Here is a 26,531-nt window from a genome sequence, read left to right on the forward strand (position 1 = left end):
AGCTAAAATATCTGTTACAACTAAATTCAATGTATAATCCTTGAATGGATCATAGATTTTTTAAAAAAATCATAAAGATATTTTTGGGGAACTTGAGGAAATTTTAATATGGACTTAATATATAACAGTATCAATTCCTTTTATGTGATAATGGTATTATTAGTATATAAGATAATGTCCTCATTCTTAGTAAAAGTATAGCTAACTAGTAGTGACTAAAATGTGATGATGTCTTCCACTTAATTTAAAGTGGCTCAGCAAAACCCCCCCATATATACATAAATACATTTATACATGTATGTCATATATGCACACATACATGTATACAGCAAAAGGGACAAAATGTTAAACAGTGAATCTGTTAATAGGTGATAGGTGTACATGTGTTCACACGTTTATGTGAATGTGGTATTTTTTTCATCTTCCTGTAGTTTAACATTTTTCAGAATAGAAAGTTGGAGAAAATAAATTGACATAGATTTAAATATTAAAATATGAAGAACCAAAGCAATTTGGCTTGCATGATTTAGACAATTGTCCCAATAGCTGGCTCACCTTTCTTTGCATGTACATGTGTGATACAATTCTCATTTTTGTTCTCACTTTATGAAAAAAATGGATTTGATTACTCCTGATTCTCCCGTTTAACTTGAAATAGTTTATTATTACATAAAGCTAAATCTTGGGATCCAAGTCATGAGCTTCCCCACCATTTTATATGATCAACTTGTTGAGAAAATTTGGTCAAGTTGCCTCGCCATTTGGGGCCTTGGATATCTCATCTCTTAAAAAGGCAGAGGAGTAAGAGAGTAAAAAGGCAAGACACCGAGAGGAAGAGTGTACTTACAGAACAATATCCAAAATATATAAAGAACTCCTGCCAAATTGAAAAATAGATAAACCATACAAAAATGTGCAAAAGACTTGAACAGGCACATCATGAAAGAGGATATTCACATGGCTAAAAAACACAAGGTGCTCAGCCTCATCAATTATCAGGAGAGGGCAATTCAAAATACGAGGTACTATTCCACACACATCAACATGGCTGAAGTAGACTTAGAAAATCAAGTTTTGGCAAGAATGCAGAGAACTGGACTCTCACATACTCCGGTTCAACTACAAATTAGAACCGCGACTTTGAGAACCATGACTTTGGAGAATGGATATCTGATAATGCTGTGCATTCACTATTTTCTGACCCAGCATTCCTGTCCCAGTTATATATTAACAGAAATCTGTATACATGTGAACCATTATTTGTATTAACCCCCAAATGAGAACAACCCACATGTCCATCAACAGTAAAGTGGGTAAATAAATTAAGGTATTTTCATATAATGGGAAACTATACACTAATGAAAATGAGAAAGTGACTACTACAGAACAGTGTGAATGAATTCCACCAACACGACATTGAAAGAAGCCAGACCCAAGAGTACATACTATATGATTCTACTGACTGAAGTTCAAACACAGTCAAACTTACTCTATAATAAATCAGAATAAAAGCTACTTTGGGGGGAAAATGTGGTAGTAATGAGCATGAGGGACTGTGATGGAGGCTTCTGAGTGGCTGTTAATACTTTAATTTGTTGAGCTGGGTGGTATGAGTGTGTTCTCTTTGGAAAAATTCAAGCACTTTCTGCACAACATCCTATACCTTAGTGAAAATTTAAAATTACAAATATTTATTAAAACAAAAGAACAAGGTTTTAAACATTTCTTCATTTCTTCTATCAGACATCACAGGATTAGTTACTTCAGGGATGTGAAAGGACAATATATTCTAGTTTGAATCACACACTTATATCATGCATCCAGATTACTTAGGTACAAAACTATTTTGTGTATACAATGTATCACACATAATTAATAACACTTGTGAAACAGTTGCAATTTCCCATTGATTTTCTTATTAAATTCTCATGTAAAAATAGTGTAACAGGAAAGCCAAAAATAATCTCAATTTTACAGGAGGCAAAATTAAGACTCAGAGAGGTTGAGAGAAATATCCAAGGTTACCTAGCTAGAATTCGTATGTAATTAAACAAATTATAGGCAACTGGCTATAGGTGTATAACTCACTGGATGCTTTTTAATATTGCTTCCCAGTTCAGAAGTCCCAGGCATAAGGAATTAAAGAGCTGAGGTCCTTGGGTACAGCTCTTCCCCTTTCCTAACACAGCCAGATTGCACAATCTTTCCATGTTGCAGTTGATACTCACTAATAGACTCTGGCTGGAACACGACATTTATCTCCTTCTCATTTGTACCACACAAATGAAGTTAAAATAATGGCACTTTGTTGGCACAAAGGAAAGCCAGTTCCTAAGTGTCCCACTTTTTCTCTCCTATTCAGTGTTCAGAGTTGATGCAAAATAACAAATGCCCTGGCCCAGTTTGAGAACACAGCCTGGTCGTGTAGTAAAAAGACCAGACTTTGTCATTCCAGTGAGTGCTTAGTCATGGGGCTTCCCATCCTATATGGACATGCCACCTCCCAGACCCTGGGAACGTGTCCGGAGTGACCATCTGTGAGGTCAAACAAGAGGGGAAGACAGAGCTAGTGCCTGCATGAAAGTTCCCACTGAGGCCCCAAGGGAAGTGATTGGAAGGAGGATAGACCAGAAGCTGGAGGACCCTTGTTGAAGTCCTTTCCAATACCCACTAACATGGTAGCCATGTCATGGAAAAAGCAGTGAACTTTGAGCCACACAAACTTGGGTTTGAATTCTGACTGGGCGTCTTAGCAGCTGCGTGACCTTGGCCTGATGTGTCAGGGTTTCTAGATCTTTTTCCTTATCTGTAAACTGAAGGGGCTGTTTGGATGCCTTCAGAGGATCTACTTTCTGCTAGTTCATATTGTGATCTCCAAGGATCCATGTCCCCATCTGTGAAGTGGGGAGAATGATTCTTGTCTGTTTATTAGGTTGTTGGGAGAGGCAAGGGGACTCACATGTGGTAGGTGCCTGGGAGGTTTTCTGAGTATTAAATGTATTGGGCTTGAGAGTTCTTCCCCAGATTCTCAGCAGCATAACCATTAACCCTGCCTTTTTTTATGGTCCCTTTGATAGGCTGCATTTTGTAGAAACCATTATCTTGCATTAGCTGCCTTTTTAAGGTCTTTTCATTCCTCAGTGAAGAGGCAATTCAAATTCATCACATGGAGCCAGCAGAGCAGCATTCCACTGGCTTCCAGAGGGGGGAGAGGTCCACCCATTCTCTCCTCTTTCAGTGCTCAGGCAGCACAGGCCTACGTAGCTTGGAGAGTAGTTCTGGTTAGTGGTACCCAGCTCCACAGAAGACTGTAAGAAAATGATCCCTATCCTCTATACACACACACACACACACAACACACACACACAGGCACATACATAACGTCTGAAGTTTACTGAGTTGTCTGTGAAGATCGTGAAGACCAAAGTTATGCCCCTATGGGGAGGGACAAAGGACTCCTAATAGAAAGTGTCTACAACTATCAGGCACCTGGGAAGGAAGGAGTCTCCTCTTGGGTTCATAGGACTACAGGCATATCCATTTCCTTGTGGTCACTCTTGGTGGTAGTAGTCTTATATGGTCTTTGCCCTGGGGAGATGGCCAGGAGCAAGGTAGGACCCTCCCTCTAAACTTGGGACCATCAGATTGTCTGACTCTGTGTGTGTGTGTGTGTGTGTGTGTGTGTGTGTGTGTGTGTGTGTGTGTGTGGCGTTTTAAAGGATGCACAGCGCCCCCCTGAGGCCAGCATGTTGGTTGCAGAAAGGTCAGAGAGAGCCCCTAGGCGGTTGAGGCCCAGCCATGCTCCCTCACGGAAAGTGTCCCATCAGAGTCTTTTGAGGTTCTGCTGACTTGAATAGTGTCCTCTAAAACTTCATGTCCACCTGGATCTTTAGAGTGTGACCTTATTTGGAAATAATGTTTCTGTAGATGTAATTAGTTAAGATAAATTTATACTGGATTAATCTCACGACTGGGGTCTTTTAAGAAAAGGGAAGTTTGGACGGAGGAAAACATAGAGACACAGGGAAGAAGGACATGTGAAGATCATGTCAGAGACTGGAGTGTTGCAGCTGTAAACCAAGTTATGTCAAGGATTGCTGGCAACCACAAGAAGCTAGGAAGAGGCAAGGAAGGATTCTTCGCTAGATCCTTCAGAGGGAGCATGGCCCTGTCAACACCTTGATTTTGGACTTTTAGCCTTTAGAAATGTGAGAGAGTACATTTCTGTTGTAAGCCACCCAGTCTGTGGTGCTTTGTTATGGCAAGTTCTGGGACACTAATACAGAGTCCAAGCTTTGATTCTTCTTGTGACCCTGACTATAGCTTTAACCCATGCTTCTCCCACTTGCTGCTAACTCCGATTCATTTCACAGGTATCTCAGATGGATCTAAATTTGCCCCCCAAATCCCTCTTCCAGTGGAGAAAGACACACAGTTGCCTGTGGACCCGTTGATACCATATCATGGTCCTTTGAACATAAATGAAAAGAGGACTGTCTTGTCTCCACTCTGCTCCCCATTTTGCACTCATTCTTGCAGCTTTAGGTAGAATCTTGGGGTTATACAGACCTTCAAGATCCCTGTTCTCCATGGAATACCTGACTTCTCTCGGCAATATCCCAAGCAAGAGATTACCCTGTTTGGGCCCTTCTGGGATCTTTGTAATGTCATATTGCTCCTTCTGTCTCCCTCCTTCCTTTCAGCAAATGTTCACTGATTACGTGGGTGCCCAGTTCTATGCTGTGAACAAACAGACTCATTCCTTGCCCCCTTGGAGCTTATATTTCAGTGGAGATTTGATATGGGAAAACTTTTCCTTTGCTGGCTCCTGATATGCCACCAAAGCAAGCCTGTTCTTGGTCTAGCTAGGTTGGGATTGTGGTGGTGAACCCCACAACACTTGCTTTGAGTCTGGGCCATCTTATTTTCACATCTAGACTGATGCAGGTGTCAGGCAAGGAAAAGACCAGAAATGGCACCTTCCTCCCCTCTGATCAGCCTGAATTGCTGTAATTGTCCTAAAATCCATTTCACAAGGCAACTGATATTCAAAATACTGTAAAGACAAGAGATTGGCAACCTCAATATTTTATTTATCCCCAAATCAAATTAAATATCTGATATGTGTACTGGAGGGAATCATTATTTTTATTATGTGGCACATACAATGTCATATAATTTTCAGTTTTATTAGCACACATGTATTTTTAAAAAGGCAATATACATAATATAAATTACACACTATGGTCTACTAATTAAAATGGATGGTTGCAATATACTGTATACTTTATTGTGCAAGAGTTAAAATATTTGGCAAGTTTATCAAGTTCATTGAACCATTTGATGACATTTCATGGATGTTTAGAGCCGGCAGGAACTTTAGTAATTAACTAGGCCTCTGTCATCTTTACGACAGAGGAAACCAAAGTAGAAAGAGCTAAACTAACTTGTTACACAAGTGGAAATTGATTGGCAACTCAAACTCAGATCACCGGGCATCTTCCCAACAGCCTAGTGAGATGGATTCCATTTTGCAAATGAAGATGCTGAGGCTCTTGAGAAGTGAGGGCTTAATTGGCCAAGATCATATGACTGATATCTCTATATATGTGAAGTGGACCATGCTTGGTTCTTGAGACATCTTAACAGCTGAATAGAAACTATTTAACATGTGTTTTCTTTTTTACTTTAAAGTGCTGTGGTGGGTTGGTCTTCTCTTGATGAGTAGGGGCATAATAAAACTCAGTGGCGAGGGGACCTAGCTGGCTCTGAGGTAGTTTTCTTCCCACTGCCTGATGTGGTTAAAATGGGTCATTCATTGGCTCTCAACGGAATTGTCGATGTGCTCAGAGAAATTCTCAGGGTTAATGGGTCCCTTAGCAGGAGACAATGGGGGACCCAAGCCAAGTAGGCAGCTGGCTCAAGAAGCCATCCTCATGAGACCCTAGAGCATTATGAGGAATTCCAGTTGTATCATGCTCTTGGTCCAGAAACCAGTTGCCAGGGCTTTTCCCAAGACTTCTGCTCCAGGGACACAAGATTGTGCCTCCTTCCAACTTCTGGTTTGGCTCTCTCAAGTCTCTGATCTAATCTGGTGATCATACAGGGTTGCCAGAACAACCACTGGGAGGGCTGAAATGGGGGTAAGCCCATGGACAGGTCTGGGAAGGTTTGCTTGCTACTTACCCTCACTGAGGTGTTGAGATGGGTTATAACTGGACAAAGAGCTGACACCCATCTATTCACTTATTTGATTATCCATCCAACAAATGTTTACTGAGTGTTTGCCATATGCCGTTCATGCTTCAAGATAACTGCAGTAGACAGACAAGGTCCCTGCTATCATGGAGCTCCCCATATAAAAGGGGAGACAGAAAGTAAGCAAACATCTTTATGCACACTATCTTATCAAAAGTGGTAGATGCTATGAAGAAAAGCAAAATACAGTGAAAGTAGACAATGAGATGTACGGTTTTAGATGGGATGTTCAGACAGCTTTGAAGAAGACATGATCAGAGAACTGAATCAAGTGAGAAAACAAACTGTAGGTATATTTGGGGGAATGGCATTCTAGGCACAGCAAACTGAAGGTGCAAAGATACAGAGAGATGTTCACTGTGCCAAGGAAAAGCAGAGGCGTACATGTGGCTGCAGAGAAGGAAGCTGGGAGAGAGGCAGTAGGAGAGAAGGGCAGAAGCACAGCCTTATTGTGAACAAGATGGGGAGCAGTTAGAGGATTTTGAGCAGATTCTCTGGCTCTAAAATAGAAAAGAGACCTCTGGAGGCAAGATGAGAAATGGGGCATCAGTCTAGGAGGCTCTGAAGGCATCATGTGAGCTAGTGGCTGCATGAGTAGAAGTGGTTATAAGATATTTGGAGCATCTTGTTTTGTGTGAAGGTATAAAAACATTTTCCCTGATCCATCCTGACAGCTTCCTTCCAATAGCTTTTGACACCCACCTCTTCCCTGAAACCTCCCTAGATTGGGCAGGAGAGAATCAATGGTTTCCCACCTTCTTGTGCTCCCTTTGTTTTTCCTCATGGCGGGAGGAAGGAGTACCAGGCAAGGGATTAGAACATCTTAACTCTATTCCAGCCCTTTTATGCCTAGCTGGTGAATTCGGACGAAACACTCAGCATTTCTGAGCCTTCATTTCAGCACTCTTAAAATTAGTCTTCTCTTTGTTTTTTACTCTGTGGGATGGTTGTTAGTGTCAAAGGAGCTAATATGAGCTTATGCATTTTATAAACATTAAGAAGTAAGCACATGAAAAGGACTGTCGTCTTTTGTTTACCTCTATCCTGACTATTCAGAAATAACCTTATCACATGCTAACTGGGTGGTGAAAATACTTATGTGTTATGATCTCATTGAAGCAAACTAACCAGAGTTAACTAGTTAAACAGTCTTTCAAGAACATGGAGATAGGAAAAAGTGTGCTCATGGGAGTTTGGTAGATTTTCTTTAAGTTTTAGAGAATTCAGCCCCAACTCCCCAGAACCTCCCTGTCTCCAGAGGTAGATGGAATCAGTGGTGTTCAGAACAAAGGTTTGCACCACCCATGTCCTCCATTGTCAAACCAGGTTTCCTTTACAATCCCTGAGCTCTGCTAAGTGAGGAAGGAATGGGTTCTTGACTTTATTTTACAGAGTTTCAGGAAAGCTTGGAAAGGAAAGGGACTTTAGGTCAGCCCTCTAAGCCCTGTTAGAACTTGTTATTTGCTCATCATTCTTCCTTCTCTGTGTTTTGGCCATGGCTTCTGCATGGTTCTAGTATGCTTCCCCACCCCTTCGATGTGGGGCTTGGTCATGTGACTCGCTTTGGCCAGTGAGATGTGGATGGATTGTTATACAGCTTTCAAGCTGAGACTTTGAGAGGCATGGCAAGTTTCTCCCAGCCCTCTTGGAGCTTCTGCTCTGCATTTTGAGAATAACATGCCCTTGTCCTGCAGGAGGACACACAGAGCAGATCTGAAACATCTCAAAGTCTGGATCCAGTCTAGTTTATTGAGCCCAGCTAAACCTACTGAGAACAGCCAACTATAGTTGACCCATGAGTAAAAAATAAATGCTTATCTTCAAAACCTGGTAAGCTTTTTGGGATTGTTTGATATATAGCATTATTATATATTTTGAGGTGACAGAAAACTTGTGAATCACATTAGCCTGTTCTCAAGCTATTTTGATTCCATGAGGTTACTCTAAGCTATGTGAGACGCTTCTTAGGCTTCTGTGGCTTTACCTTATTTATTCAAGTCAATGAACATTTACTGGGTAGAATAGTTTTAAAGAGCAGATTCCATACCAGTTCCCAGGACAGCATCTCAACTAGAATTGGGCCCATGTTGATACCAAAGTAAGAGCTGTAAAGTTAAGATGACTAATAGAACATTTGAGATGGAAGGCCAGACTGCAGCTATATATCAGGCCCTTATGACTTCAAACAAGAAATAGATCAAGGCAGTCTAATAAAGAAAGACCACAGAAAATAATCTACAACTGCAATGTCACCTTGATGCTTGAAGAGGGACTCTGATCAAAAGCTTTGAGTCTGGGTGAATCAGGAAATAACTTTCCTCTTGTCAGCAATTGCCATCAGCTATTGGTTTAAACAATGAGATTTGAATCTCCAGTCCCTGTATGTCTAGCTGTGCTGACTTGATAGATAGATGAATGAATCTTAGCAGGTCCTGTAACTTACTGGTACCAGAAAGCTTCCCAGAGGACTGGCAGTAAAGGGAGAATGTAATGTGACAGCCTGAAGGCATCAGTGATCCCTGGACCAGAGTCACCTTGGAATTCTCTGGTCTCCAGGACAACCGAGTCATAAATCCTGGGCATCTCAGAGCTGGAAGGGGCTTAAAGATCATCTGCCAACTCCCTGTCCTGATGCTGAAATACCAAAAAACATCTAGGAGAAGTAGTTATCCATTGCAGTGAGAAAAACATGTCCCTTGTCAAGGCTACATATATCATGTTTAGATAACTCTGTGCTATGGAATGAATGTTTGTGTCCCTCTAAAATTCATAGTAAAACGCTAATCTCCTATGTGGCATTTGGAGATGGGGCCTTTGGAGATAATAAGGTTTAAATGAGGTCATGAGGATGGGGCCCTCAGGATGGGATTAGTACCTATGGAAGAAGAGACAGGAGAGATCTTGCTCCCTCTCCTCTGGCTTCACCATATGAGGATACAAGAAGAAAATGGCCGCCTGCAAACCAGGAAGTGGGCTCTCACCAGATGCCAGATCTATCAGCACTTTGATCTCGGGCCCCCCAGCTTCCAGAACTGTGAAAAATAAATGTTTTTTGTCTAATCCCCTCAGTCTCAGTAATTTGTTATAGCGGCCCAAATGGACAAAGATACTCCAGTCGTCAAGCAGTTCTTTCTCCTACCAAGCTGATCTCTTTCTTTCTTATTCTCATTCCTCATTCTCTTCATGTATTTGAAGGCTTAGAGCTGGAGTCAGCAAACCTTTTCTTTAAGGGCCTAATAATAAATATCCTAGGCTTTGTGGGCCATTTGGTCTCTGTCACCCTGCCATTGTAGCAAGTGAAAGCAGTCATCAACAATACGTAAATGAGAGGGCATGGCTGTGTTCCAATAAAACTCTATTTAGAGACACAGACATTTGAATTTCATTAGATTTTTACCTTGCAGAAAATATTACTCTTCTTTTGATTTCCCCCCCAACTATTTAAGTACATGAAAAGTGTTCTTATCTTGTGGGCTCTACAGAAACAGGTTGGAGCTGATTTTTTTCTGCAGGCTATATAGTTTGATGGCTCCTAGCAAAGCTTCCTCCTCTTCCTCAAGACAGTCAGCCTGCCTTCCTTCCTTCCTTCCTTCCTTCCTTTCTTTCTTTCCATTTGTTTGAGAGAGAGAGAGTATGAAAGAGAACAGAGAGCACAAGTAGGCAGAACGGCAGGCAGAAGGAGAGGGAGAAGCAGGCTCCCCACTTAGCAGGGAACCCGATGCGGGGCTTGATCCCACGACCCTGAGATCATGAACTGAGCTGAAGGCAGACACTTAACCAACTGAACCACCCAGAAGCCCAAAACAGTCTTCCAATTATGAATCATTTCTACTCCATCCTGGATACTCATCAAACAAGTTTGAGCACTTACTATGGAAAAGTGAAAAGGACTAGGACTATGCACTACGGAGTCTATGGACTAGGGAGCAAGTTTGCATCAGCTGCTGGGGATATGAATTTGATAATGGCATGGTCCCCACCCCAAGAAGACTAGGCAGAGGCACTTTCTAATATGACCTTCAAATTAGCCCTTTGTGGCACATATTGCTATCATACAGAAGGGGAAATCAAGGCCAGAAAGGATAAATAATTTGCCTAAGGTCTAAGAAGTGACATAGCCTAGATTGGGAACCCAAGCCATCGGGTTCAGCATCTGGCCTGTGGTGCCATCCCTGTGTGGAAACTGAGACAGTAAGCTACGTTTTATACATCTCTTCTGGAACCGGCACTTTGTTGCTCATGTCTCACTTAGTCCAAACGATGTCCTAGGAGATAAGCATCAGAATTCACATTCTACAGACTTGCCCAAGGCCATGCAGAGCCTTGAGCATTCCCCAATTCCTGTCTGGCTCACTGTTCTTAGCCCCAGACCAAGGGATAATGAGAGAGGGAGCTCAGAACTGCCCTCATAACATGTGTAGTCGGGGCAGAAGGCAGATTTACCGAACATGCTGTTTACTTTTGACACTTCGGACCCCTTGTTAAGGTGTAGAAGACAAAGTGTGCTCATTTCCGTGACTTTGTTCTATGCAGAGACTGGAAAAAAACAACTGGGGGCTGGTGCCTGATGGGTACATGCTGGGATTCAAAAAGGAGGAAGAGGCATTCTAAAAGGGGTATGGACTCTTGCTACTTAAAGTGGTGTCCCCACATTAGCAGCACGGATACCGTCCAGGTGCACTGTCATTTGAAGGGCCATCCCCTGTGATGTGACTGTCATTCCCGGGCATTCTGCTCTTCCTTGGAGGCCACTTCCCCTGCTTTTCCTTAGAAGCTCCGTGCCCACCCATATCTCAGCAAGCACAGGGAGCTCACATCAGACTGGCAGACGCCTGGGTTCTGTGCAGCTTTCTCCCTCACTTGTCCTGTGGCTTGGGGCAAGTTCTAAACCCTCTCTGGACCTCAGCTTGTTTCTCTTCTGGAAAATGCCCACATCAGTTGTTTTCCATCCTGACGGCCTCTGTTATCATCTGGGGAGTTTTAAAATAATTCTGATGTCCAGGGCCTACAGCCAGAAGTTCTGATTTCACAGGTACTGGGTGAGGCCCAGGAATGGGAGCTATTTCAACTTTCCAGGCCACACACACACACACACACACACACACACACACGAACACACACAGACTTCCCAGGCTATTACAGTGTATAGCCAGTGTTACGAACTGAGACGGCAGATCCCTGCTTCTCAAACATCGGAATGCATGAACATTACCTGGGCGCTCCCTGAGAATTCAGATGCCCAGGCCCACCCAGTGCTTCGGAGTCAGAATTTCCCAGTGTGGGGGGCCCCACAGACGGGCATGAGTACGTTTAACCAGCTTCCAAGGTGATGCTGACATACAACAAAGCCTGAGAACTGCCAGAATCAATGGCCTCGGAGGTCTCTTTCAGCTCTGACTCTGAGGTCCCCCAACTCAATGATTCTGGGCTTCCTTCCTGAGCTGGCATCGAGGCGTCATCAGCTTGTAAGCAAAGCTCCAGTGCCCCCTGAGAACGCGGCCAGCTGGCAACAGTGGAGAAAAACGATAAACACATTTGGATTCTCTTTATCAGCCGTGCCACGAACATGATGTACGGAAGGACGCGGTCTCTGTGTCAAGGCCATCTGAGGCCTTGGGTTAGGACCAAGGGCAGGCCTGGGCCCTGCTCTCTTTGCATGCTCCTTGCTTTGGCCCCCGAGGTGGGTATAAGTTCCAGGCAGCTACTTAGGCCTACATGCCAGCCCCAAATCCACTTGAAAGAGAAAGATGAGCCTGAGAGCTGATGCGAATTTTCCCACCCTACTTTGTCTTTCTGTGTCAACCCCCTTGGTAGGTTAGATAAATACCTTGACTTCCAGGAGGATCCAGGCCTGGAGTAAGGAACCCAGAGCCAGGCTTCAGACAGGCTCTGCGGCTGGGCTCTGACCTTGCCCTGGCTCGCGGAGGCCATCCTGGAGTCTCCATTCCTCTCCGCAGCATGTGGCGATTTAATGGCAGTGAAATTTATTGTGGGTAATGGAGTGTCAAGCTCCTTATTGCTAATGGATGATTTCAAATGTGGAGAAGGATTTATTAAATAAGTCAAGCATACGCCTCCAAGAGACGATTACTATGAGTGAAAACAATTATATAGTTAAACAAGGAGGAAAGAAATTTTAAATACGTCTTTAAAGTTCTCTAAATCAGTTTAAATGCATGATTTTAGAAGGTGGGGGGATCAGTTTCAGCAAATTACTCATCAGGTTTTTTTTTTTTTTCCTTTTTTTAATTCCACAGGAACCAATTGTCCTATTTGGCTGCCATTTAAAGAGGTTACTGATTGGTGTTTGGAGAAGTGGGGGAAAAAAGCTAAGGGAGTGGGACCTAGTTTGGTAATTTCCTGGAGTTGCCAGGTTTCAATCTCCTTGATGAGTAAGTGGGTTTACCCTGGAATGAAAGGAAGTCGGGGAGCCAGTAGGAACTGTCATGCGAAGAGAAAGGTCGGGGATGTCTTCCTGTTACTAGACAATGGTGCCGAGCCTAACTGGAAGAACTTTGGGGGACCTTGGTCAGTTTCACTGTGCAGATGGAGAAGCTGAGGCCCAGAGAGGGACAGTGACTTGGCAAAGATCACACAGCTCATAGATTGCAAGGCTAAAAGCCAGAGTTCCCCATTGGTCTGTCTGTGTGATGGGATCATAAGTCTGACCTCACAGGGCTATCTGGAAGGAGACAAGGAAGCAGGAGGGAAAGTGCTGTGGGAACTCTATATGTTTAGTACCTGGAAGGGGCTACTCTGGGGAAGGGATTGGCTGAGAACCTCTGTGGTGGTTCATTTTGGTGAAGGGACCACTCTTCAGGCGTTCCAGACATTCTACAGCCAGGACCACAGCTGGCTGAAGTCCCTGGGCTTGTCTCTCCCACTGAGCTGAGGAGAAGCATAGGCAGCCACAGCCCCCTGACATTTTCTTTGAGATGGTGACAGCTGGTGGGACTTTTGACTAAAGGCATAAAGAGCAAGCAGGCAAAAAAAGTCACTGTGTTAAAAAGTGGTTTAAAAATGTGCAACGCCATCTGTTTGACCACGGTGATTTTTTGGGGTGTGTGTGGGGGGACAGAAACCTTCCTCTCTCCCACTGCTGGGTCTTTCCACGGTCAGGGCTCAAGACAAGAAACTTGATCAAGTCGGCAAGGTTTGTTTTCTGTGCTCCCTTCTTTTTGTTCCCTTCTGTGTCTAATGCAGGTCCTCAATCCTGCTTCCTGAAAAGACATTTTCTTAATTTCCCCAATTGCTAACGAGGTCTACCCTTTGCCAAAACCCTAATCATGGGACTCAAAAGGCAGGTTTCTGGTTTTGGCCTTTTGCTATGTGAGTCCGGTTCTGGTGTAGAGATATGGGATTTTAAAAGACAGGCATTTAAGCTCTTCTCCACCTCGAAATACTGCAATCTTTGTATTGACTCGGGTTTTCCTTCGTGTCCTAAAGTTTTATGCTTTTCTCTGGCTGGTATTTCTTATCAAGTTTGTCTGAAGCATTTTTCAGGTTACTCTTCTCCTCTTGTGGATAGGGTTATAAAATGTATATTCTAGGGCACCTGGGTGGCTCCGTGGTTTAAAGCCTCTGACTTCGGCTCAGGTCATGATCCCAGGGTCCTGGGATGGAGCCCTGCATCCACGGGGAGCCTACTTCCTCCTCTCTCTCTGTCTGCCTCTCTGCCTACTTGTAATCTCTGTCAAATAAATAAATAAAATCATTTTAAAAAAAGTATATTCTAGTTCATTACTGTTGTGTAATATGAAAGTTATTAATTTTGTGCATGGATTTTTGTATCTGTCACCTGGATGAATTTGTATTTGATTATAATTGCCCTTTGGTTTCTGTGGATTTTCTAGGTAAATGGTTATATGGGCGGCAAATAGTTTCATCTCTCTCTGTTCAATTTGATTCCTTCTCTTGTCTTTCTCCGTGGGCAAGCCCTCGATACAGTATTGAAAAGTAGCAGAGGTCATAGGCATCCTTACTTTGATCCTGACTATTTACCATTAACTGGTAATTTACCATTAACTATGATGTGTGCGCTGGGTCTATAGTAGAACGCATTACCTAGTTGGGATTTTTTTTTTTTTTTCATCAGAAATGGGTACTGAGGGGTGCCTGGGTGGCTCAGCGGGTTAAAGCCTCTGCCTTCGGCTCAGGTCATGATCCCAGGGTCCTGGGATTGAGCCCCGCATCCGGCTCTCTGCTCCGCAGGGAGTCTGCTTCCTCCTCTCTCTCTGCCTGCCTCTCTGCCTACTTGTGATTTCTGTCTGTCAAATAAATAAATAAAATCTTAAAAAAAAAAAGAAATGGGTACTGAATTTTATTAAATTTTAACATCATTGAAACGATCTGTTGAGAGGATTTCAGTCAAGTCAGAAACATAGATGGTGTTCAGATGTTGAACCATTCTTATATTTCTTTTTTTTTTTAAAGACTTTATTTATTTATTTGCCAGAGACAGAGGGAGAGAGAGCGAGCACAGGCAGACAAAGAGGCAGGCAGAGGCAGAGGGAGAAGCAGGCTCCCTGCCGAGCAAGGAGCCTGATGTGGGACTCGATCCCAGGACCCTGGGATCATGACCTGAGCCGAAGGCAGCTGCTTAACCAACTGAGCCACCCAGGCGTCCCCCATTCTTATATTTCTGTTCACAATGAGGTACTGGTTTTGATTTCTAATCCTTTGCTTAGGATTTTTGCTCATAAATGGTATTGGCATATGTTTTTTTTTTCCCCTTTTGTCTGTGTTTTCCCTGTTCGGTTTTGGAACTGGGTTGTGCTAGCCACATCAATGAGTTGGGTAGTTTCTATCGTCAATGCCCTAGAGTGTGTATTGTGTGCAATTCTGGGTTTCCTGAATGTTTGGTAGAACATTCAAGACGGTAAACTTTCTTACTTTGTGCATCTTAGCAGGGTAGAGCTTGAATGACTGTTTCAGTTTCCCGGATGATTATTGTTCTTTCATGATTTTTTTTTGGAGCCAATTATTGTGATTTATTGTGCCCCCCCAGAAAACTATCCAATCCATCTAGATGTTCAAATGCTTTGGTATAAAATTCTCTTTACTTTAGAATATGTGTTGTCTATTCTATCTCATTTCTCATTCCTAACACTGTATTTTTCTGTCCCGCTTCCTCATCCCTCCCCTAGTCTCTCAATCTTGCCACAGATGATTCTAGTTTACTGGTCTTTTCAAAGAACCAACTTTTAGTTTTATTAATTGACACTATTGGTTTATTTCCTAGTTTATTAATTTTTTCACTTTGTCTTCCCTGAAGTTTCATTGTTTTTATTTTTTTTTTAATCTTGAAAAGCTTACTTTGCTTTTACTGTTTTTTCTCTTTTCTGAGAACTTCAAGACTAAATTGTCCTGAGTTAGGTGTGTGCCTCAGATTTTTGATATATGGACTCTCCTTGTCATTAATTTCTAAAAGGTAATATTAATTTTTCTTTTAACCTAAGAATTATTTAAAAGATGTTAAACACTCCCAGATGTGTAGGACTTTTTGGCCATCTTATTTGTTATTGATTTTGAATTTTATTGTATTTGGGCCTAGAAGTAACTGGTTGGACTCCTTTGTTATGAGAATTTGTTGAGATTTCTTTTAGGGCCTAATACATAATTTATTACAAATTTATACAAATACATAAGTTATTTTTTTAAATATTTCATGTGTAACCGAAAATAATGAGCTGTCTTTTATTAACATCTATAGCTATTACATCACATTTTAAAATTATAGTATATATGCTATTCATATCCTCTCTCTTTGTACTTAGAGATACTTTGTATTTTGTACTCCCTTTGTACAGCTACTTAATCTGGTGGTTTCTGTGTCCAACTCTTTTTTTTTTTTTAAGATTTTATTTATCTGACAGAGAGAAATCACAGGTAGGCAGAGAGGCAGGCAGAGAGAGAAGGGGAAACAGGCTCCCCGCTGAGCAAGGAGCCCAATTCAGGACTTGATCCCAGGACCCTGGGGTCATGACCTGAGCCAAAGGCAGAGGCTTTAACCCACTGAGCCACCCAGATGCCCCTGATATGTTTTTTCTATAGAACTTATAGTTTATCTATGTGAAATGTCTCTTATCTCAGTCCCTTTCATTGTGCTTTGCCTTGATTTTTATTGTGTTTGGTATTGTTACTACTCTGCCCACATTTTTTTATTAGTATTTGCATGGCATAGCTATTTCCATTCTCTTATTTTTAACCTCCACTTATCATTTTGCTTTTGTGTATGTTAGGAGAAGCATATACTGGGCTTCTATTTTTAGAAGAGCAGAGAGCCTGATGCAGGGCTCCATCCCAGGACCCCGAGATCATGACCTGAGCTGAAGACAGAAGCTTTAACCCACTGAGCCACCCAGGCGCCCCTGGGCTTCTATTTTTTAAGCCTAATTTAAGAGCTTCTTTTATCTGATAAGGATTTAAACTACTTATACTTATTGATATTCCTGATATAATTGGACTTACACCTGTCATTTTTAAAAAAACTTATAAATTCATGTTTTTTTCTCCTTTATCTCTCTGGTATTTGGGGGGGCGGAGTTTATTGAATGACTTTTTGTTTTATTTTCCTACTGTAATGGTTTGCAGCTGCTCATTTTATTTCTGTACTTCCAATCAGTTGTAATAGATCCGTGCATTTTTAAGAGACATACTGAGTCTGGAAATCAATCATTACCTAGATCCTGCCAGTGAAAAATAGTAAAACCTTTTGCTTTTTTCACTACTTGATTTCTCCTATTATTTATTTTCTTCTTCCCAACACTTAACCATGTTGGTATGACTTGGGATTTTAGGTACAAAATATTAAAGATTTTGTTTAAATATAATTATGTATTTCAGTAGTGAAGTCTTAATTTCTTTAGTTTTTGTTTTTGTTTTTGTTTTGTTTTGCTTAACATTACTTCTTATAACCTACATTTTCCTCTTTGATTCCTTTCTTCATTTTATCTGGTTCTATCCTGTCTAGAGATTCTTTCTGACATATTATATGACAATATCTTTGGTTTCCTCTTTTACTTCAAAGATAGTTTTACTGGGGCATCAAATAAATTCTAGATTAAAAATAAATTACTTTAGATATCTGAGATTATTATTGTTCTGTTGCCTGTTGTCTTCAATGGTTCCAGTAGGAATTTTGATGATACTTGAGTCTCATTTCTTTGCAAGGAAATCAGTTCTTTCTGTATGGAGGAATTTTCTCTTTGTAAAATTTTCCATATGATACCTAAATGTAGATCTTTTTAAATTTAACTTGCTCAGCATTTGATGGACATTTTAAATCTGGAGATTTTCATGTTTCTTTCAGGAGTTATTTCCCCACGTCTTACTTGAGCGTTTCTTTTCCATTCTCACTATTACGCCTTTCTAGGCTCCTATCAAAGGATTTTGTCACTGTTTGATTCATTCTCCATTTCCCTTAACTTTGTGCCTCTCTTTCATATCTGTTGCTTTCTGTGCTTTTCTCTTGGGGGAAGTCCTTGGTCCAATCTCCTACTTTACTAATTTGCTCTTTAGTTATATCTCTTCTGATTCTCAACCTACATATTGAAGCTGTTACTTTGCAAATTGTCATTTCCAGACCTCTAGTTGAAGATCTTGTATGTATATAATACCCCCCACATGAAAATACTACTTAGAATTTTCTAAAGGCATTTTTATTTGTTCTGTTGATTCTTCCCATGGGCTTTAGTTCTTCAGGTTGTTAAGCTTAGTTCTTCATGTTAAATTTAATTCCTCAGGTGGTTAGATTTGGTACTTTTCTTTTGTCATGTTGATTTTTTTTCAGGACCAATCACCCTATCAATCATCCTTGGGCTCTCCTGCGACTTCTGTGTCCAGAGCTGCTTTCTCCAACTCGTTTGCAGCACTTCTTTCCTTTGTGCAACTGGGATGTGCTTTTCTTCTTCAATCTTCCCTCTCTGTCTTACTCTTTTCAGGGATTTTTGATAATTTTTGGTCTGTTGGGAATACCTCTTCTTTTGTTACAACATTGTTATGGATTTTTATTATTCTTTCTTATTATATTATTATATATTATTTATTTATATTTTATTTATATTTTTGTCTTCTGCTGTTATTATTATTTATTTACTGTTTTTTGTAGGAGCCTGGGGTAAGAAGGAGAACATAGAGATTCTGTATAGTTTACAACTGTTACATGATCTCCTGAGCTATTTATTTATTTATTTATTTATTTATTTATTTATTTTATGTAGGTTCCACACCCCACATGGACCCTGATGTGGGGCTTGACCCTGAGATCAAGAACTGAGCTAAGATCAAGAGTCCGACGGTTAATGGATTGAGACATCCAGGCACCTCTCTCCTGAGCTTTTTATGTGTTGAAGGCTGATGTTTTAAATCAAGACTCCAAAGGTGAAGGTGAATTGTGCAGCTAGGTTTAACCAGGGCTGGGTCTGCCCTCTGGGTCTAGCTAACAGCTGCTCTGACAAGGTCAGGGTCCACACTGGTATTCTTCCATTAGGAATTTCCTCTGTGGTCCATTGTTAGGATGTTTTCCTGCCTCGCCTCTGGCTGGAAAATCTGTGGAGTCGGACGAGGTTTTCATTTGCTGGCCAGCCATGAATAATGAGTGTGGGGGAAGGACTGGACTTGAAGAAATTAGCCTTCCTTGTGTCTGGCATGAGGGAATATGGTAAATGTTGTGATGCACCACCCAGTTTCCCCTTCCAGAATAAAGAACCGGTTTCTCTCACTGATGGCCAGGTCTCTGGAAGACAGAGGTCAGCTGTCAGCCCTTTAGGGAATGTCTCAGATAAAGAAAGTGACTTTGCGTCATGCCACATGTTTCCATGAGAAGCTGGTGACCCTGTTGCCCAGCCGCCTTGTCCCAACTTAGGTGGTTCTGAAGGATCATCTCATTTTCAGGACTCTCCACGTTCAACACTCATACTGCATCACAGCTTGGTGTCTCGCTGTGCCCAGTCTGCCTCCTTCCCTTCATCCCATGGGTGTTGATCTTAGTGACACTCTAATAAACCTCCCGCATGCTAAACTTCACATCAGAGTCTGCTTTTTGGGGATTCTGACCTAGGACCAAGAATTTAGTGGAAATGACTACATCTATTGGAGAAAGCAGATGTTTAGCTACAGAAACACTTTAACCTGCCCTGGGCTTAGGTAGATGAGTTGTCTCAGGAAAAACAGGCAATCAGAAAGCAAGGAAGCAGCTGCTTCTAAAGCTGCCTGACTTACCCCCCCAGACCTGTTCCTTCTACAACTTGCACCAATGCAGAAAATGGTGATTCCATCTTTCCAGGTGCTCAAGATGATCTTCTTTTCTTACAACATTGGGTTCTTTTCTGATTTTGATCTCTACCGCCACATGCATGGCCATCAGGAAAATCTCTCAGCTTTACCACATCTAATCCCAAATTTGACTCTTCCTTCCCACCTGGGATGCCAAGCCACCTCTACTTTGGAGTACTGCAGTTGCCTCCCAATGTGACCCTAGTTTCTGTCCTTTGCAGTTAATTCTCCACACAATAGCCAAAGGGGCAGAGGAAGAGGGAGAGGCAGACTCCCCACTGAGCTGGAAGCCAGATGTGGCGCTCCATCCCAGGACCCAGAGATCATGACCTGACCCAAAGGCAGATGCTTAACCATTGAGCCACCCAGGTATCTCCCCCTCCAAAGAGATCTTTCAAACCAAAATGTCCAATCATGTGTTTCTTTAACTCAAAGCCCTCCAGTGCTTTCTGTTTCATTTGAAGCAAAACCCTAAGTTCTTCCATTGTGCCTGTCAGTGTTCACCTGAAAAACAGAATCAGTAGGATCCAGATAGATCCCATATGGATAAAAAGAGGAGATTGATTATAGGATTTGGCTCATGTGGTTATAGAAGCTAAGAAGTCCACAATCTGCCATGTGCAAGCTGGAGACCCAGGAAAGCCTGGAGTATGGTTAATCCGAGATTGAAGGCCTGAAGTCAGGGGACCACAGGTGTTAAGTCCCAAAGGCCTGAGAACAAGGAGCTCCGATGTTCCAGGAGCTTCACCGTCTGAGAGCAAGAGAAGTTGGCCGTCCCAGCTCAAGAAGAGAGAAAGGAAATTCACCCTAACTTCATCATGTTGTTCTATTTGGGCCCTCCATGGATTGGATGGTGCCCACCCTCGCTGGTGATGGCAGGTCTTTTTTACTTAGTCTACTGAATCAAGTGCTAATCTCTTCCAGAAACACCTTCACAGACACACTCAGAAATACTGCTTTGCCAGCTATCTGCATATTCCTTAGCCCTGTCAAATTGATGCACACAAAATTCATCGTCATAGCCCTCAAGACCTTTCATGATCTGGCCATACCACCACACTGTCTAGCTGCCATTTTCAGCCATACCTCCTCTGCTTGCTCTGCTCCATGCCAAGCCTGTCCCTGACTCAGGGCCTTTGCACTTGCAGTTTCCTCTGCTGGAAAGACCCAGATATTTTTTTTCACGGCTCCTTGCTTACTTCTTTCACTTCCTTGATTGTCTTAGCCCGTTCAGGCAGCTCTAGCAGAATACTGCAGACTGGGTAGCTTATAAGCAACAGAAACTTACTTGTCACGCTTGTGGAGGCTGGAAGTCTGAGATCAGGGTGTCAGCCTGGTCAGGTGAGGGCCCTCTTCCAGGTCGTAGACTTGTCTTCCTTGCCCGGCAGAAGGGCAAGGGAGCTCTGTGGGGCCTCCCAGTACTTCCAAAGGCCACACCTCCTAATACCATTATTTTGAGGTTAGGGTTTCAACATATGAATTTAGTGGTGGGGGGAAGGTGGGGTACACAGAAATAATCAGACCAGAGCACTGATCAAATGTCATCTTCTCTGTGAGACCTCCCTTGGCCATCAGTATACAGCCTCAATTTATCCTAACCATCCCCCCTGTCCTACTTGTTTTTCTCATAGCATTTATTGCCATGGGATTAATTCACTGGTTTACTTATTTACCATCTATCCATTCCCTCAGTAGAATGGAAGCTTCATGAGAGGTGTTTGTTCACTTCTTTATCCCTGACACCTACGGCAGTGCTTGGCACAGAGTGCTTGTCAAATAAAGGAAATCTTAATTACCTGGCTCTTTGGAGATGTCTCAGGTGGGAAAACCGCAGAAGCACAAATAGAACTCCTTGTTCGGCTGTTTACTTGCCTCAGGACCTTCCATAAGCCCCATTTCCTCTCTGAAAGATGAGGGGGCGGGATACGAGGGTCATCCAGAGTCCCTTCCCGGGCTGATCTTTTTTAAAGCTGTGATTTGTTTAAAGAAAACAACCAGCTGTGGCAGAGAAGAGGTCAGGTTCCTCTCGTGTGGTTTTTCTCACTTGCTGATGGGGAGATGGAGCATTGAGAAGGTTGGGGTCCAGGCAATGGTATGTACTATGTAGTTGGAGATAGTTGTTTGATGTTCTATTTGTTCCTGATTTACATTTTCTCCTTCCCTACCTTCCCACACTCCCCACGGAGATATTACTGCAGCCATGTTTCTATTGCTTGAATGAGTTCAACATGAAGCCTGGCTCTAGCTTCTGCAGGATCCTTCTCTGTGTCATCCTACCTAAGGGAGTAGCTCCAGGGTGCCTAACTCCTGTTTTTTTCTATTTAACCTTCCTGCCCTCCTCCCCCACCCCACATGTGTTCTGTGACTTGTTTTGGCTTCATGTTGGGCAGATTATATGTCCTTGCCTTTTGCTCTAGTCAACGGGATGCGAGCAGATATGGCACCATCAGTGGCTTGGAAGAAGCTTGGGCTATGACCTGTCTTTCTGAGCTTCTTCCATCAACATTAGAGAAACATGCCCTGGCTAGCCTAGTGATCTGGGAAGTATTGAGGGATACCTAGAGCAGACCTGAACCAAACCCAAGGCTGAAACCAAAGTCATTTGAGCTGAGATCAGCTGAGGGAGGTCAGCAGAGTTGCCCTAGCCAACCCACACATGCACGAATGAGCATGAATTATTGTTATAAATCACTGAGTGGTAGGGTGCTTTGTTACATAGCATTATTGTGACAATAGCTGACTGATACCAGTCTAAAAAAAAAAAAAAAAACCCAGCCCAGGGTACACACTTCCAGAAAACTTTCCCTCAACCCAGACTTGGCCAACAGGAAGAATTTCAGGTCTGTTTCAAGTCAGTGGGGTCCCTGGTTTGTGGGGACTGAGAGAGGAACTATAGCCAAAAGAGGGCAATGGAGGCAGCCAATATTGCTCAGTTGTACCATTTGGTGACTCTGCAAACAGGAAGAGCAAGGATTGAAAGGGTTTATAGGAGAAGCTGATATGATGAGTCTAGTATTAGCTTTGTGCCTTGGGGCTTCTTTCCCGTTCCTTCCACAGGGCCTGCCTCCAGGTCACAGGGCTAGTAACCCTGCCTGTGGTCTGAAAGGTAGTCTGACCTAGCTCTCCTGGGTATTTTAAACTGGGGCAGCAGGGCACTGCTCTTCTGGCAATGGAAACTATGCCTTCTAAATGGACACTGTGAACATTTAGAATCAAGTCTTTTCAAAATATCCAATTTGCATATTAGGAGAGTCAATTGGAGAAGCTGCTTTTCTTTTTCTTCTTACCCAATGAAAAGATGAGTTTTAAAGAGACTCTATAGCAGCTACGTTTCTAGTGCTTAAGTGAATTCCAAATGCTACTGTAAATTTCATTTATTATTTATACAGCTTTAGCTCCCTTGAGAAGCTGAGTGCCTTACAGGAAGGAAGAAGAGATCAAATCCATGTGGATTGGGGCGGGCCTTAGGGGGTCGGACTGCAGGGCACCGGGACAGGGTCTGTTGATGTCCATGTCTCTACAGAGACCGATCGGGGGCTGGGTTGAAGAGCGGTGGGATCAAGATGAACAGAACTGGGAGAACCTCTAAGATCATTTGGACCTAGGGCGTTTTGCTAACTTTTCTGGTCCTGAGAATCATGAGTCACTTGTTAAAAATACAGATGTCCAAATCCCTCCCCCTGGAGATTCTATTTTAGCAGCTCAGAAGTGGGGTCCAAATATCCACACTTTTAAGAAGGACCCCAGGTGATTTTGACAACTAAGCCTTAATAGTGATCTATCAAGATACCCTCTTTCATAAACGAATCTTAAGTTGAGGCTCAAGGAAGGCTCTTTCCCCAGATCCCAAAGGCCCAGTGAGTGCTAGCGTTGATCTAGGGCAAGATCTCGGAGACCTGAATAGCGTGGTTTAGGATGGCCCATTTGCAGGCATTCTGGGACTGACAGTGTGGTCTGCAGTTTTGCTAGTCTTTTGATTCTCTGCCTTCTGCTGCTCATTTTCCTCACTAAGAGCAGCTGAAGCAGGGGTTGTAGAGCCAGAATCCTGTTCAAATCCTACCTTTACTTCTGACCGCGGTACAGCCTTGGGCACATTGTTTAATTTCTTGGAGTCATGGGTATGGTCATTAAATGAGATAATATACATCACAGGCGCTCAGTAAATAATACTAGTGGCTACAAAGTGCCAGAGCCCATTCCAAGCTCCAAGCTCCATAACAACCAAAATTAACTCATTTAATAATAACTTTTTTTTTTTTTTATTAATCCCATTTTAAAAGTAAGGAAAGGGAAGAACACAGAATTAGAATGCCTCGCTCAAAAGCCTGCATATAGCAGGTGAGGGTCAGGGGCGCATCTGAGCTCAAGCAGTCTGTACTTGTTTTCACAGTAGGGCCCCTGGTGTAAGTAGACAGAAGTGCGTGTTGAACTCAGCTGAGATTTAAAACGCAGGACAAGAAATGCACTTTGAGCCTGCTTGAGGGTGGGGCCTGAGCCAAATGGAGAAGGGTCCGGAAGCCTTAGGGGAGAAAGGCCTGTACTCCCAGAAGGTGGGGCAGGGGCTCCAGAACCAATTCCTGGGAGATAAAGACTGATCTCTAGCCAAATAATTAACACTGAAATGCGCAAGGAGCCAGGAAGTTTCCTTGCATTGTCTCCTGCAATAGAGAAAAATCCAGACTGAACTGGCTGCTTCCATTAGAAGTGATGTAACGAGCCGGCTTTGGCCTAGTTTTCTTAAAGCAGGCGGCCCCCTGGCTCTCCCACACCCTTCTTTCTGAATCTGCAAGTGACAGCTATCGCCATCTAGTGGTGTGAGCGGCACTACACAGGCACCGGGAAAGAAAGGTTAGCTCTAAACCGCAAGGATTTAAGATAGTATCCTCTGACCTCCCCGGAAGATAAGAACCCCATATCTCAGTAGGGAGCTTCACCTGCTCAAAGCACATCCAGTAATCTTCACTTCATTAGGTCTTCTTAGCCATCCTGGGGAGTAGACAGGGATCATTAAGTCCATTTTTTGGACAAAGCAACAAGTCCCTACCGAGAAGGGGTCTTTCTGAGGAGCTGCAAGTGGTCAGCTGTAAATGGAACTAGGACCAGGAATCAGGTTTTCACAAATCCAATATCTTGGCCCAGAAGTGACACACAGAGGCTGTCAGGTTTCCTGAAATTTCTTTGGACAGGGGAACAGAAGATGATTCCTCCTGGAGGTCTCAGGTGCTCTTTGCATGGAGCAGTGGGGAGTGGGGATGTGCGGGTCCTCTTCATCTCAGTGACTTCTGAGACTTTTCTCCGGAATGAGCATCCTCAGGGGGATGTCTGGGCTGACAGTGTTCACATGGGAGGTTTGAAAAAAAAAAGATGACTATTGCCACTCCAGCTCCTGACCCTCGTGCAGGACATCTAGATCTTATCTAGTCCAGGTCCCTTGTCTCAGAGATAGGGAAACCAAGGCACAGGAGGCTGACATCACACAGAGACAGAACCGCGGTTAAGGACTTCTTCACCAGCAGCTCCTCCGGTTTTACATTCTCTGATGTAAGAGCTGGTACCTGGAAATCGTACCATTCCAGGCAGATAGAACCAATTAAGCCCAGAGTGAAAATCAGACTCCAGTGTCTTGCATGTCCTCCCACAAAGGATGCAAAAGAAGAGAGGAGCCCCTGGACATTTACATTTGTTTTAGCATCTGTAACATCAGCAGTTCTCAGACTTTTCACAGAAAATTGCAGGCAGGACTTGAGTCTGTGGAGGGGATAAATGGGGAAAAAGTTGTGGGAGCGCACCATCACCCTGCGGGCATCTCCGTGGTGCCTGGTGGTGTAGGAGAACACAGAAGGACAGCCAAGACGTGTGTAAGGAGCACTGGCTGTGGAGTCCCAAACCCTCGGCTCTAGTCCTGGCACAGGCTGTGTGCTCTTGGGAGTCCCTTTCTCACTCTGCTCCTCTCCCTGTTTCCTCATTCATAAAATGTCCCATCCCTCTGCCACTCAGGGATGCTGAGATCAAATGCAGGGAACAGGGAGAATGCGTATGAGACTCTTTCATAGAAAGTCAAGTGCATTATTCATCAAGGGTTTCTTTTCTTTGTACTAAATTGAGGTCATATAGAAATGCACAGGTCTTAGGGCACCTGGGTGACTCAGTCAGTTAAGGGTCTGATTCTTGGTTTGAGCTCAGGTCCTGATCTCAGGGTGGTGAGATCGAGCCTCATGTTGGGCTGCATGCTCAACGGGAAAACTGCTTGGCATTCCTTCTCGCTCCTTCTCCCTTTCTTTCTGGTTCCCCCTCCCCCGTTCTACTCATCTCTAAAATAAAATAAATTTTTAAAAACCTTTTTTTTTTTTTTTAAAGAAATGCACAACTCAAAGCGTTCAGTTCTGTGAGCTTGGATAATTGTAATCAGCTGTGAAAACATTACGCAAAACAAGACAGAAAACATTTACATCACCTCAGAAAGTTCCCTTGGGCCTGTTTCCAGACAACCTTTCCCTCAGGCAACCGCTGTTGTGATTTCTATCATCTTAGCTTAGTCGTGCCTGTTCTAGAACTTGGTATGGATGAAATCGCACAGTATGTACTCTTTTGTGCCTGGCTGCTTTTGCCCACCATAAAGTTGTTGAGTTGCACCCGAGAGTTCTTTCCTTCACTGCTAAATAGTATTCTACTGTATGGACATACCACTGTTTATCTCTTCATTTGAATTGTTTCTGGTTTGGGGGTATGATGATTACGCCTGCAGCAAAGCAGTCTTGTACGTATTTTAAGTGCATATATGTATACATTTCTGTTGAAATGGGAGTGGAATGTTGGAGCATATGATAAATGTTAATTAGAGATTTCCATGCAGATATCTATACCCCTTCACATACCCAACAGCAGTATGACAAAGTTCCAATTAGTTAATAGACTCTGCCTGTGGTGTTATCAGACTCTAATTATAACCATTCTGATGGGCAAACATGCCTCTTTCTCAATCTAAGGGGAAAGCATGC

General features: G+C 43.0%; 1 long non-coding RNA gene across 1 annotated transcript in view; it reads left to right on the forward strand.

Annotated features, from left to right (window-relative positions):
* The window catches only part of LOC309853913, a 254,206-nt gene that overhangs the window by 173,737 nt on the left and 53,938 nt on the right, over positions 1–26,531 (forward strand). The window contains exon 5 of the long non-coding RNA XR_014306025.1: positions 18,480–18,645. This is a non-coding gene — a long non-coding RNA (uncharacterized lncRNA). The remainder of the gene's footprint in view (positions 1–18,479; positions 18,646–26,531) is intronic.

Source organism: Mustela nivalis (genome assembly GCF_964662115.1).
Source record: "Mustela nivalis genome assembly, chromosome: 18".
NCBI lineage: Eukaryota > Metazoa > Chordata > Mammalia > Carnivora > Mustelidae > Mustela > Mustela nivalis.